At 49.0% G+C, this 14,750-nt stretch overlaps 1 protein-coding gene across 1 annotated transcript in view; it reads left to right on the top strand.

Moving 5' to 3' along the window:
• Positions 1 to 8,926: 8,926 nt before the first annotated feature.
• ATN1 (atrophin 1) overlaps positions 8,927 to 14,750 on the top strand; it is a 56,165-nt gene continuing 50,341 nt past the window's right edge. Inside the window, exon 1 of the mRNA XM_077345750.1 lies at positions 8,927 to 9,205. The gene's annotated coding sequence lies outside the window, so the exon portion shown is untranslated. The remainder of the gene's footprint in view (positions 9,206 to 14,750) is intronic.

Here is a 14,750-nt window from a genome sequence, read left to right as displayed (position 1 = left end):
ATACCCCACTTTTCACTACAAGCAGGAGCCCCAAAGTGGCTTTACCATCCTTACCCTTCCTCTCCCCACAACAGATGCCCTGTGAGGTAGGTGGGGCCGAGAGAGGTCAAAGAGAACTGTAACTAGCCCAAGCTCTCCCTGCTGCCTGCATGTGGGGCATGTGGGGAGAGGAGGGGAAGTCGATTGTAAGCTGCTTTGAGGCTCCTTTGAATAGTGAAAAGTGGGGTATAAAAACCAACTCTTCTGAATTGGAGAGTCGGCGTCAAAGCCCCGTGTAATGCTGGCTGGCCTTGGACCATTTACTCTCAACCTAGAATCAGGGCGGGAAGGGGCCATACGGGCCATGTAGTCCAACCCTCTGCTCACTGCAGGATCAGCCTCAAGCATCCAGGATAAGTACTTGTCCAGCCACTGCTTAAAAACCGCCAGTAAGGGGAGTTCACCACCTCCTTAGGCGGCTGATTCCACTGCTGAACTGGGATTGGTTTTCTCCCCCCCCCCCCTGGTACTGTTCTACATGTAGTTTAATCCCATTACTGTGGTTCCTATCCTCTGCTGCCAACCGGAACTGTTCCCTGCCCTTTTCCAGAGCCATCAGGTCCCCCCTCAATCTCCTCTTCTCCAGACTGAACATTTCCCTCAACCTTTCTTTATAGGGTTTTGTCCCCAGGCCCTGGATCATCATTGTCTCTCTCCTCTTCACCCTCTTCATTTTGTCCACCTTGGGGAACTGGGGCCTCCAGAACTGCACATAGTACTCCACCTGGGGTCCAACCAATGTGGTATACCGTGGTATTATGACACCTTGTGATTTCAATGCGATGCCTCTTGATACAGCCGAAGACTGCATGAGCCGCCTTTACTGCCGCATCATACTCTCTGCTGATATTTAGCTTACATGCCACAAGCACCCCAAGATCTCCTTCACACACACACTGCTGGCTTCTCATCTTTGTGACCCAGATGTCGAACGCTACATTTCTCCTTACTGAATTGAATCTTGATCTCATTTGCCCAATTTTCCAGCATGTTTAGATCTCTTCGAACTCAATGTGGTGTGATCTGCAAATTTAATGAGTAGGCCCCATTTAGAAGACCCAGTACCAAGTCCTGTGGCACCTCCCTCCAATCGGAGGGAAAACCATTGACAACCACTCTTCAGGTGCAACCTTCTAGCTAGTTCCCTATCTCACCATCCAAAAATCCAGTCTACACCCCTCTAGTTTAGCCATCAGAACATCATGGGAAACCTTGTCAAAAGCCTTACTGAAATCCAGGTAAACAACGTCAACTAAGTCGCCACCATCTTGTAAATCCATCACTTGGTCAAAGAAGGAAACCAGATTGGTTTAGCAGAACCTGTGGAAGACAAATCTGCGCTGACTTCCCCGGATCAACAAATTATCCTTCAGATGTTTAACATTGGCTGAATTATCTTCCCTGCAACTGAGGTCAGACTCACTGGCCTGTAGTTTCCCAGGTCATCTCCATTTGTTGAAGAGTGGGATAACATTCACCCTCCTCCAGTCTTCTGGCACCTGTCTAGTCCTCCCAGGGGTTCTGAACTCATCCAGTGCAGCCAGATGCCCCTCGACCAGCTCTGCCTATGTCAGCCTGCCACCCAGACACTACCTTGCCTACTACCATCCCTAGATGTGTCCATATTCTTCTGGGAAAACACGGAGGCAAAATAGGTACTGAGCCTTTCTGCTTTCTATCTGTCCTCTGTCTAAGTCTCTCCATCTTCACCCAACAGCAGGCTTATTGCCTTGTTTACCTTACATTTGCTCCTCACATATCTGAAGAAGCTTTTCTTTTCATAGTGGGCTTCCCTGGCAAGTCTCTGCTCACTTCCAACTTTAATCACTCCGATGGCTGACCTATAGGAACAGGCTTCCTCGGAAGGTAGTGAGTTCTCCATCTTTGGAAATTTTTGAACAGAGGCTAGATAGCCATCTGATGGAGAGGCTGATTCTGTGAAGGCTTAAGGGGTGGCAGGTTACAGTGGACTGGGATGTGAGTGTCCTGCATAGTGCAGGGGGTTGGACTAGATGACCCAGGAGGTCCCTTCCAACTCTATGATTCTATGATTCTATAGTGCCTAGTAACCTGCAGATACTCTTCTTTAGAAGTCTCTCCTTTTCTCCATTTGAACATTTCCTTTTTCTCCTTTACCTCCTCCTCCTGAAGTTCTCTGTTCTTCCAAATAAGCTTCCATCTTGCCGGAGGACATGGCTTGAGCATGCAATAGCTCTTGTTGAAGGAGATCCCACCCGCCACTTGCTCCTTTCTCTTGGAGCATTCTGGTCCATGGGATGACTCTCATTGTCACTCTGAGTTTATTGAAGTCCACCTTACAAAAGTCTACCAGGCACATCTGACTACAAACTTCCTTGGGCCCCACCATGTCAAAAGGAATTCCAGGAGAACATGGTCCTTCCCCACCACAGGGATCGTTTGATAAACCGTTTGATAAATAAAATTGTTGACCAGGCAGGTCAGAAACTCGTAGGATTCTGGATTCTTGACAACGTTCGTTTCCCAGCGGACATCAGGGAAATTGAAGCCACCCATTATTACAAGGTCCTGTTGCCCGGATAGTCTATCAAAGAGGGCAGCATCAGCATCCTCACCCTGGTTGGGTGGTCTGTAGCAGACATGGACCACTATACTCTTTGTTCTTCCCTCCCTTATCTTCACCCGGATACCTCCCACTGGAGTGTCACTCTACCTCACAAGAACATTATAAGACTCAGATGGAGGATGGAGAAGCCATAAATCAGGGGTGTCCAAACTGTGGCTCTCCAAATGTCCATGGACTACAGTTCCCATGAGCCCCTGCCAGGAGGGGCTCATGGGAACTGTAGTCCATGGACATCTGGAGAGCCACAGTTGGACACCCATGCCATAAACGGTGCTGTGAGCTCAGAGGAAGGATAGGATCAAATCTGACAGATTAATAGAAACACCATGATGAGAAAGGACACACATTTTTTAAAATGTCACTAACTAACCTTCCATGTGTCCAGCCTTCAAGAGAGAATACAAACAGCCTCTAAAACAATAAGGTATTCTTGTCAGGGGAGGATCCCATGGGCGAGGGCTATAATGAGGGCAGATTTAATTCCAATTAGCTGAAAACAGCAGTGAATTGCTCAGGGGTTAGAGCCAGTAATATGCGGTGGCTTTCCCCACTTCTAGAACGGAGAGCGTTCTGCCAGAAATTTCAAGAGGGAGGGTCCCTTGGGTAGACGGAACAAACTCTGGAAATTTCATCTCGGCTGGGACGGAACACGTAACAACATTTATTTATCATGATGATGCATTTTTAACATTTGTAAACACAAAAACCACCCCAGCAGTCCAAAGCAGACAATCCTCAATATTTTATCATTCTAAGAGCCCAGCAAAACAAAAGTGACCTTGACAGTAGGCGAGGGAAAGCCTGCAGCTTCTCGGACCAACGCCAGCACTTTCCGAAAACGTCACTCAACAGTGTCAGGAGACGCGAAAGAGTCTTCCTGGCACATCCACTCGATCTGTCAGACCCAGGATGGAGGTCAGCTGGGAGAGGCTGAATCAGTTTGCGTGTATCCTGTTTTAGATGAATTTGAAATCCAGAAGCAGCCATTCCACATAATTGCAAGCTGAAACAGGCCTATTAGAATTCAGATGTGAATTGCAGAGGACCTCTGGATCGAATCTGGAGGAGTGTGGAGGCTTTTGCAACCTAAGATCTGGAACTGGGGAAGCAAACTAACTAGGATGAGAAGCTGTAGGAGATTTGAGGCCTACCAGAATTCAGATGGGAACTGCAGAGGAGCTCTAGGTCGGATTTGAAGACATGCCAAGATCTGGAAAGGGAAAAGCAAACCAGCTAGGATGATGAAGAAGAAGAGTTGGTTCTTATACATCACTTTTCTCTACAAGAAGAAGTCTCAAAGCAGCTTCCAGTCCCCTTCCCCACAATAGACACCCTGTGCTGTTAGGTGAGGCCAAGAGAGCCCTGATATCACTGCTCAGCCAGAACAGCTTTATCAGTGCTGTGGCGAGCCCAAGGTCACCCAGCTGGTTGCACATGAGGAGAAGTGCGGAATGAAACCCAGCTCACCAGATTAGAAGTCAACACTCCTAACCACTACACCAAGCACTAGGGAGAATAGGAGGAGAGGCTGCAACCAGCACTGAGGAGAACCAAAGTCGCTTCAAGGACAGCTGAAGTCGGGAAGGTATCCAAGAAGTCAGGTTGTGAGAAACGGGGAGCAGGGAACGCAGAGCAGGAGCTTGAAATGGAAGTTACATGGAATGTTGTTTAGAGACAGAGTTGCCAGTTCTGGCTTGGGAAATCTGTACAGGAAGGACAGAGTTTGGGGAAGGAACAGTGGAAACCTGACGCCATTCTAGGACTATGGTATGTGATTAAGGTAACCAGATTTTAACATTGGTAAAGCGGGACACCATTGACTGGGGGGAGGGGGGGTTCTTGATTAAAAATTTGGTCTATATGTAGCAACAAAAAGTTTCATAGAACACATAGAACGCAAAAATAGTAATGTAATCTATATATTTTTAATTTCAACATAGATACAATTTGCCAGGTGACCCCAGATGTCCCTCCAAAAGTAGGGCAATCTGGTCATCTTATATGTGATAGAGTCTGTAGAAGTCATCTGTAGACAGGGGGACTACAGGTGTACTAGAGGTGTACTCCAGGAAACCATTGCTCTTCTAGGAAAACTCCAGCATCGCCCCTGTATTTACACTCTGATTGATCAGGAAGACCTGGGGGGCTGCCTTGCCCCGGGTGTATAGTTAGTGCTACATTTAGAACCTGGAAGAGCGACATTCCTGAGTGATTCCTCCATCCTGGAGAATGTCCCCAACCCTCCACCATGCAGACTAAGAGGTGTCCTGGGAGAAAGCCCCACTGAATACCGCTGATTTGCCCTCACCTGGATGGCCCAGGCTGGCCCAATCTCATCTGCTCCTGAAAGCTAAGCAAGGTGGGTCCTGGTTGTTTGTTGCCAGCTCTGGGTTGGGAAATACCTGGAGACTTTGGGGCTGGGTGGAGAGTGGGCGGGGTTTAGAGCAGGGAGGAACCTCAGTGGCATATAAAGCAAATGGGTCCACCCTCCAAAGCAGCCATTTTCTCCAGGGGATCTTGGGTTGCTAACTCTGGGTTGGGAAAAACCTGGAGATTTTGGGGGTGGAGCCAGTAGTGGGTGGGATTTGGGGTGGGGAGAGACCTCCGTGGAGCATAATGCTATGGAGTCCTCCCTCCAAAGGAGCCATTTTCCCCCAGGGGGAGCTGATTCCTGTTGCCTGGAGATGAGCTATAATTCCAGGAGACCCCAGTCCTGGTTGATTCATGGATGCGAAACCAGCAAGGAATTCCAGGGTTGCTATGCAGAGGCATACCATGGCAAATTCCCGCTCTTGTTTTGAAAACCCTCTGGGGTCTCCCATCAGTCACCTGCAACGGGACAGTACTTTTCACTTCCCCTGCCTGTGAAGACTTCAGACAAACCTGACACTTCCACCGTGGCTTGCTTCGCTATCCAGCATTACTAAAGAATTCAATGTACTCTTTTCTGCAAGGGATCAAGAATGTGAGCGTGCTCTTTTGTTCTTTCGAGCCGAGCAAACCGAAAGGGGGTGGCTCTCTTGTTCCAATTTTAGCCCATTCTAGCCGCAGTCAATACACTGACGGCCAACTCAGGATGAATCATGTAAAGTGAAAAAGGGTGAAGGCAGAGGAGTCTAAAATCCATACAGCCTGTTTTCACCATAGACAAAAATTTGTGCCCTCCCTGCACCGTTTCATTGCCACGTTCATTGTGAACAACTAGGGTAAATTTTATTTAGGCTGACAGTATTCTAACCCAGCCTTTCTCAGCTGTTTTACCCTTGAAAAACCATGAAACATTCTTCAGTCTTGGAGAAGCTGCAGAAGTGGCGTGATCATGCAGAATATGGTTGGGGACCCCCACCTGGGGCTCTTCCACTTCCCACTCCCTCCAGGCCCATCATTAGCCATTTGGAGAGTGGTGGGTGGGTGTCAGAAGCCCCAAGTATTTCTGCCACATTTTTATTCTGTTCTATACTGTTGCCTGTTATGGTGTTTATCTAGCCTGGCCTTTTGCTCTGATGTAACACAGATGCTCATGCTTGACACCCCAAGGTCGATTTCCTGCCACTATGTTTTATACCTCCTTACCCTCCTCCTTCCAAATTCCTTTTCCTCCCCCTTTCCTTAGACCAGCGGTCCCCAACCCCCGGTCTGGAGACCGGGACCGGTCCAGAGATCGGGACCGGTTCGTGGATCACTCGGTACCGGGCCGTGGCTCCTCGTCCTCCTCCCCGGCTGCTGCCTCGGGGGCTGCCCTGCCACTCTGCACCGGCTCATGTTTGGTGCTATCCAGTGGCCGCCATGGCTGGGCTCTCCCTCGGCGTGGCACTGCGCAGCTGCTGCTGGCAGCACCCCCCAGTGGGCGGCAGGAAGTCAGGGGCGCCAGCGGGAAAGCAAGCAGAGCAGGGGCTCAGGAGGCGGTGATGTCCCTCAGCAAAAGACTACCCCCCCCCCAGGCGTCAGTAAAATTGTCATGCGTTGACCGGTTCCCGGTGATAAAAAAGTTGGGGTCCACTGCCTTAGACCCTTTCCTGCCACACCCCTGGAAGTCACATGTCACAAGAAGTGACATCACTCAGACACTCCCACTGGATGTGACATCACGAAGCCACTCCCACACCACAGGAAGTGTCCGCACAGAAATATTTTCCGAAGACCTGTGAACAGAACCATACCTGTATTCTAGGCTGGCTACCAGTTTGCTCTTCTTCACAAAAGGGACCCTGGGCCAGGAACAGGGATGGGGTAGGGCTATGCCGCTCTGTGCCTCACCCCCACAGTTAAGTTAAAATGAAAGTATTTACCTTTCTGGACTCCAATTGCTACTACGCGAACAAAGCCTCAGCCAGCAAGGATTTGTATAGCTAGGGCCCCCTCCCCTCCCCCTCCAGGCTCACCATTGGCCATTTTAGGAGAGGGGTTGACATGACCATATATGGTCATATCATCAGTAATTTATTTATTTTTAAATATATAAGAAGAATAATTGGTTCTTATATGCCGCTTTTATCTAGCCTGGCCTTTTGCTCTGATGTAACACAGATGACCCGAAGGAGTCTCAAAGTGGCTTACATTCGCCTTCCCCTTCCTCTCTCCACAACAGACACCCTGTGAGGTGGGTGAGGCTGAGAGAGCCCTGATATTACTGCTCAGTCAGAACATTTTATCAGTGCTGCAGTGAGCCCAAGGTCACCCAGCAGGCTGCATGTGGGGAAGCACAGAATCAAACCCGGCACATTCCTAACCACCACCCCAAACTGGCTCTCAAAATTAATTGACTCCCACCCAATCAGTGAAACCCTTCTGGGACCATTGCAAAACTCCAGGGTTTCATGAACCCACAGTCGAGAAGGCTTGATCTAGATTCAAGTGCAGTAAAATAAATCTGATAGCAACAAGTCTCTTTTAATTACTTTTTTCGCAACTGGGAAAGTGTCTACCATTAATCACTAACCTTAACAGTTTTTTCCCCCAATGTTCTTGTGAACAATAATTGAACCCAAAGGACAAATTTGCTTTTCTAGCAAGGAATTATCATACTGCATATTTAGGATATTGCGATGCTTTTTACTAATTTGCTACTAATTTCCTTTCTCCTTATATCTGTACTCTTATGATACAGATAAGAAAGCTCATGCCTTGAATAAATCTTTGTTGGTCTTAAAGGGGCCAATGGACTCAAATTTTGTTATAAACCTGACATTTAATGGACATAAATCTGGCACTATAAAACCACATAATGCAAAAAAGCAGCAAGAGAACCTTTTAATCAGATCATTTAATTGCTGACCTGAGTGGCAGTCCCAAGACAGGGAAGCTTCAAAGGGAGATTACAACTCCAGATTGCTTAATTTTAGTTAATTCACAAATGCAGAACAATGGCCCGGGCTGAATAGAGACTCAGCACTCTTATCTCACTACAGATGCTGTTTTTCTGTCCCCAATCATTTCCCTGCTGCTCTAATCAAGCTGATTACAATATGCATTGTGCCTCAGCATCCCCAGTTCCTTCTGTACAACTCCTCGCCCCTCTTCTGACTGTAGGGATGCCAGCCTCCAGGTGGGACTTGGCAATCCCCCAGAATTACAAGCTTATCTCCAAACAACAGAGATCAAATCCCCTGGAGAAAATGGATACTTTGCAGGGTCGTCTCTCTGGCATTGCCCCCACTGAGGTCCCTGTCCTCCCCGGGTTCCATCCCCAAATCTCCAGGAGTTTCCCGACCTGGAGCTGGCATCCCTCCCCCACAGCACTACCTGAATGTGGAAAACGGACTCGGAGAACTCCATTTCGATTCATGCCTAACTAACGCATCATTACAAGATAGGGGAGTCTTGTCTCGACAGAAGTAAGTGCCAAAAGGATCTAGGGGTTTTCGTAGGCCATACACTGGACATGAGTCAGCATTGACAGGGGCTCACGGTCATTGTAGTCCGTGGACATCTGGGGAGCCTCAGCTCGGCCAGCCCTGCCTTGTTTCCATGTCCGGCTTTCTTGCTGTTTACAAATCGCGTTTTAAAACCATCGGTCCCGATCCCGCGGTGCTGTCCTCCCCCACCCCTCATTTCCAATGCTCAAACTGCAGCCTGCTTGTCTGTTGATCCCCGGAGCCAGATCCCGGCAGGTGACGACAGGCGCCTTCCCGGCTTCCTGCGAGCCCGCGGGCATCTCCGCGTCCGCCGGGCTTCTCGCCAAAGGACGAAAACCCACGGCGGCCGAGGAGCATCCTGGGAAGCGTAGTTCACAGGCCGCTGCCTCAAACTCCATTTTCTTTCCTGCCTCACTTCCCCCTCTTCAAAATGTGATCCTTTTCAACAGGTAAGGGGATGCGGGAGAGCATCTTCCCCGGCGCCGGGACGCGCGCCTGCCGCCAGAGGGCACAAGCGCGCAAGGACCAGCTTCAAACTTGACAGGCTGCTTTTTGGTGGTTAAGGAGAAAGAGTGAATGAAGGAGCTGCTCGGCGGTGCTGCACAGACCTGTCGCGATGTGGTCCTAGGTCGGATCCCCAGCATGGATGGGCCTGCGGGCCAAACCCCAAGAGCCTCAGCGGATGCGGAGAAGCCCCGTGCGATGGGTGAGCTTTGAGAGCCAGGGTCTTGTTACTGGCCACTGTTTCCCCCTTACTGTCATCTCCATCTTCTGGAAAAGCAGGTTGCAATTTGGTGTACCCGGCTGCGTGCAGTTGTCTTTACCGGCAGAGCGAGCTGGGAGCTGAGGAGAGAGCGGCTGGAGAGCTCGGTTCTTTTCCCAGGGGGTTGGCGCAGCTGGCTTGTCCCCCTCCGGTCAGACAGGTTTGGCACAATGCAAGTTTTGACAATGCCCCAAACCTGCAATGCCTGTTTGATCAGATGAGGGGACTCAGCACAAACAAAAGGAAAGAGTACCGTACTCAGGATGGTTTCGGGAGAGCGGCTGCATTGGCCTGCCTTTAAAAGTGTTTGATACCAGGAGGATGTTAAAATCCAACAAGATTTTGAAGCGTGTTCTTTTGGAGTGCAAGTTTGAGTCTGAAAATCTTGGGGTCCTCTATCTAGTTGTTCATAATTAGGGGTGCCAGCCTCTAATGGGGCCTGGGATCTCCTGGAATGACAGCTCATTGGTCAGACTACGCAAATCAGCTCCCCTGGAGAAAATGGCTGCTTTGGAGGGGAGAATTCATGATGTTGTACTCTAGGGTAGGACCTGGGGACCCCCTGGAATTATAGCTCATTTCCAGACCGAAGAGATCAGTTCCCCTGGAGAAAATGGCAGCTTTGGAGGGGGGACTCCGTAGCATTCTACTCCACTGAGGTCCCTCCCCATCCCAGATCTTGACCACTCCTGGCTCCACCTCCAAAGTCTCCAGGTATTTCCCAACCTAGAGCTGGCAACTTCCAATTGCCTCCCCTTCCTCTCCCACAACAGACATCCAGTGAGGTAGGTGAGACTGCGAGAGCCCTGAAAGAACTGTGACTGGCCCAAGGTCACCCAGCCGGCCTCATGTGGAGCAAGGAATCCAGCCTGGTTCTCCAAATTTGAGTCCTCTCTTCTTAACCACTACACCACACTGGCTCTCGGGGGGGGGGGGCTGCTAGCTGAGCCAGCCACTGTTCCAGAGAGGGAAGGACTTATTTAGGTGGAGGAGGTAATGGTGCAGATGGAGGAGGACCAGGATCAGGACCCGCTAGCGGCGCTGTGCGCACACCCAGAGGCGGGCTGTGCTGCAAGAAGATGGATGGACAGGTACAGGGGGAGGCCAGAGAGCAAGTGAAGTAAAAGGGGATCGCACCTGCCAGTCGTGTTATATTTTTAATAGCAGCAAGCAGATGTTTCTAGAGGCTAGCCATCTGGAGAGGAACCATCCTGCTGTCTGTGTCTAGCATGAGGCTCCCAAAGATATACTGCATCTTATTATGGAGGTTCCACTGAGGGATCATGATTAACAGCCGTTGACAGGGCTCTCCCTCATGAATTCGTCTTGTCCACTTTGAAACAGTCTAACTGAGTGCTGAGCCAATGAGATCAATGAACGAAGATCGTGTTCAGTCCATTGAGCTGGGTAACCCTAAACGCTGTTATTAAGAGAGAGAGGAAAATAGTTTTCTCTATTTGCTCCACATTGAGAATTATATAAATAAAACCTGGACGCCCACAGGGAACTTGCCAAGGGGACAAGGTGGAAATAACCCAAATCTCTGCTCTGGGATTCTCTAAACTCTCATCAGTTCTAGCAGACTAATTTCTCTTCTTTCCTTTCTTCCTTTAACCGACTCTCAACTGCTCTCAACATTCTGCACTCTGGGAGCATATTTAGTCCTCATCAGAACTTGGGGGATTTTCCCCACCCATTTGGTTAATGTATATATTTGTTTGCATACTTGGCAATTCCTCCAAATACGCAGAAGTTCCTTCCTTGCCTCTGGATGTCTTAGTTTTGCTGCTTTTGCTATCACAACAGGGCCAATCACTATTAGATATAATAATTTGAGGACCTAAAAAAGAATCACAGGGAGGGGAGAACAAATCCATCCCCAGTCCTCAAAATCCACCTTCCACGATGATCTTCTTCTTCTCCTCATTCCTTAATTGACTCTCAGATTCTCTCAACATTCCTTCCTCCTGAGGCCTATTTAGTCCTCATCAGGCTCATGGTTGGGGTTGGGGGAGGGGTAACTGATAAGGTCATGTTCTTCTGCATGCCTAGGGAGTTTCCTGAGTATATAAAGGCCCTAGCATTTTCTGTGGATGGCCTTGATGTGGGACGTCCATTGTCTGCTATTAGTTTGCTATTAGATGCTAACCCACTGTTGAAAAGAGTAAGAGTCTGGTAGCCCCTTAAAGGCTAACAAAATTTGTAACAGGTATGAACTTCCAGATATCCCTGCTCACTTCTTCATATAACCCAGTGCAGGCATCTTTTTTTCTCTTAGTGAAAAAGCTCAGATGTCTTGGTAGGAGAGGGAGAGAATATTAATTAAGGAAATTGAAGAGACAGAAATATTGGAATACTCACTCAGGTGTCTTGGATTCAAGTCCAGAAATTCAAGATAAGGTATCTTTGTGATAAGAACCTAGGAAGAGCCCTGCTGGATCAGACCAGTGGTCCATGTAGCCCAGCATCCTGTCTCACCCAATGGCCAACTAGTTCCTCTGGAGGTCCAACAAGAGGGCATTAAGGCTGAGGTCTTCATAAGAACATCAGAATAGCCCTGCTGGGTAAGACCAGTGGTCCATCTAGTCCAGCATCCTGTCTCACCCAGTGGCCAATCAGTTCCTATGGAAGGCCAAACAACAGGACATAACATAACAAGAGCCCTGCTGGATCAAACCAGTGGTCCAACTAGTCCAGCATCCTGTCTCACAGTGGCCAACCAGTTCCTCTGGAAGGCCAAACAACAGGACATAACAGAAGAACAGCCCTGCTGGGTAAGACCAGTGGTCCATCTAGTTCAGCATCCTGTCTCACCCAGTGGCCAATCAGTTCCTCTGGAAGGCCAACAACAGGGCATCAAGGTCAAGACCTTCCCGTTGTTGCCTTCTGGCTCTGAGATTCACAAGATTAGTGCCTCTGAATGTGGAGGTTCCCCTCAGTCACCATGGCTGATCGTCACTGATTGACTTATCCTTCTTGAATCTAAGCACTCGATCCATGCCCGTGGCCATCATAGAATCATAGAATCATAGAATCATAGAATCATAGAATCATAGAGTTGGATCCTCTGGCAGTAAATTCCACATTTTAATCACTCATTGTGGAAAACCCAAGAGATTGCCGTGTCACAGTCAAATTGCTTGAAAGGTGAGGTGCCAGTAGCTATACCTACCTAACCTAAATGCTATACCAATAGCGCAGCCAGTATTCACTGCTGCAGACAGAAGGACGGACCCAAATGTCTAAAGGACAGGAATGTTTGAAAGGTCTGGTGGTCATTGTGTAAACAATGGAGATGCGCACAGCGGAGAGGGGCCGCAGGGCAGATGCTGGCATACATGTCTTCGTGAGGCTTAAGTCCCTTTGACATGCCCGCTCGGAAGCACGCCAGGACGTTGCCCATGCCAGTAGTTAGGCACTGATTACTGCAACTCAGCCCCTTCCCATAGGCAAGGTGATTCCAAAAGGCCATCGTGTGAGTGAGAAGACAATGGCCTCACAAGGCCGTCCATCCGCTGAATGTTTCCACAGGGTATGTCTGAGGTCTGTTAAAACAATGGTGAAGGTGGTAGAGCCCCAGAAAACTTGGGGCTGCAAGCCAAACACTTATCAGCCACAAAGTGTTGGCTAAATGCTGTGGGAGGAGAAGCTGGTGACCCCCATGCCTACTGGGTCAGCCTCGACAACCGGGGAGAGCCAGCGTTGAGCTCTGGATGCAGATGGGAAAAGAGGACTGTCATAGTCTGCCCTTGGCCTCCAAGTGGACTGAGTAGACTGCTTGATCGCCATCTGACGTGTCTGCTGGGTGGGAGTGGTCCTGCTGGCCTACGGAAGGAGAAGGGGAGGGGGAAGAAAGAGGAAGGAAACAAGGGAAGGGGAAAGAAGGAAAGGAAGGAAGGAAGGAAGCATCAGAAAGGAGAAGGGAAAGGGAAAGGATGGAAACAAAGGGTAGGCAAGGAAAAGAGAGAGGAAGGAAGGAAGGAAGGAAGGAAGGAAGGAAGGAAGGAAGGAAGGAAGGAAGGAAGGAAGGAAGGAAGGAAGGAAGGAAGGAAGGAAGGAAGGAAGGAAGGAAGGAAGGAAGGAAGGTTCTGTGATTGCCCTGGACCTTGTCAAGTAGATATGAGCTGAGTGTTCCCAGATAAAAGTTAGATTCTCAGGTGCCCAGAAATTGAACCAAGTCACAGAATGACTGTACTGCATGGGGATATTCTCCCCACCCCATTGTTTTCCAGATCTGAAATGGTCCCCAGGAGCTGCTATAAATATGCCCCACTGAGAAAACTGCCAGCATCCAGGTTGGGGTCTGGAGATCTCCTGGAATTACAGCTAGTCTCCAGCCGACAAAGCTCAGTTCCGTTGGAGAAAATGGCTGCTTCAGAAGTTGGTTTCTAGGACGTTATGCATTTCTGCCTCACTAGGTGATTGTGGGCCTCAGTCTTCGTGGGGCTTAAGTCCCTTTGCCACACAGGGCTGTTGTGAGGATAACATGGAGGAGAGGAATATGCTGGAAGCAGCTTTGAGTCCCTGAGGAGGAAAGACAGGGATATAAATAAATATCTGATCTCTGAAGTCACCAAGACTGCTGAATATATTTTCCTGAGGCAAGATGGGGGATTCAGTCAAGCCCCCTCAGTCAAGCCATTTGCCTCTCCCTGTAACTAACTGAAGCAGAAAAATGTATTTATTTGTTTTGTTTGTTTATTTGCCTCATTCTCATGCGGCTCAGGGCGGTTTACATATAACGTAGGACGAATACAGTATAATTCAATAACTCAAATAAATACAGTATTAACAGTGGTTTCAATAACAGTTCAGTAATGTTTTCTATGACGATTCCAACACTAACTATAGCAAGGTCAATCTATTGACTATGGTCCCCAACACAGTCACCCTATGGCAGAGGTGGCCAAACTGTGGCTCTCCAGATATCCATGGACTACAATTCCCATGAGTCCCTGTCAGCATGTCTAGCCACCCCTGGCCTATGGTGACCCGACAAAGCAGCCTTTTTCAGCCTTCAGACCAGGGTTTCTCAGCCAGGGTTTTCTGAACCCCTGGGGTTTCTTGATGGCCCTGGAAGGGTTTCCTGAATTGATGGGAATTGATTAATTTTTATGTTTTTTTACATTTATTAAACATTCATTAGGTGAAATGACCATATATGGTCGTGTTGGACTCCCCCCCTTCCAAAATGGCCAGTGATGAGGCCTGGGTGGGCGTGTCCCCAACTGTATTCTGCACAATGGTGCCACTTCTGGGGTTTCTTGAAGCCTCAAGAATGTTTCAAGGGTTTCTCGGTGGTGAAAAGGCTGAGAAAGGCTGCTTTAGACTGTGGAGTGACCCCTGGAAAATTTATAAAGGCTTCGAGGTAACCCTTAAGGCAGGGGTTGTCAAACTGCGGCCCTCCAGATGTCCATGGACTACAATTCCCAGGAGCCCCCTGCCAGCGTTCGCTGGCAGGGGGCTCCTGGGAATTGTAGTCCATGGA

The sequence above is a fragment of the Paroedura picta genome, chromosome 7 (genome assembly GCF_049243985.1).
Source record: "Paroedura picta isolate Pp20150507F chromosome 7, Ppicta_v3.0, whole genome shotgun sequence".
Taxonomy (NCBI): domain Eukaryota; kingdom Metazoa; phylum Chordata; class Lepidosauria; order Squamata; family Gekkonidae; genus Paroedura; species Paroedura picta.
The sequence above is the reverse complement of the archived record's forward strand: the minus strand, read 5'-3'. Positions and strand labels throughout refer to the sequence as shown.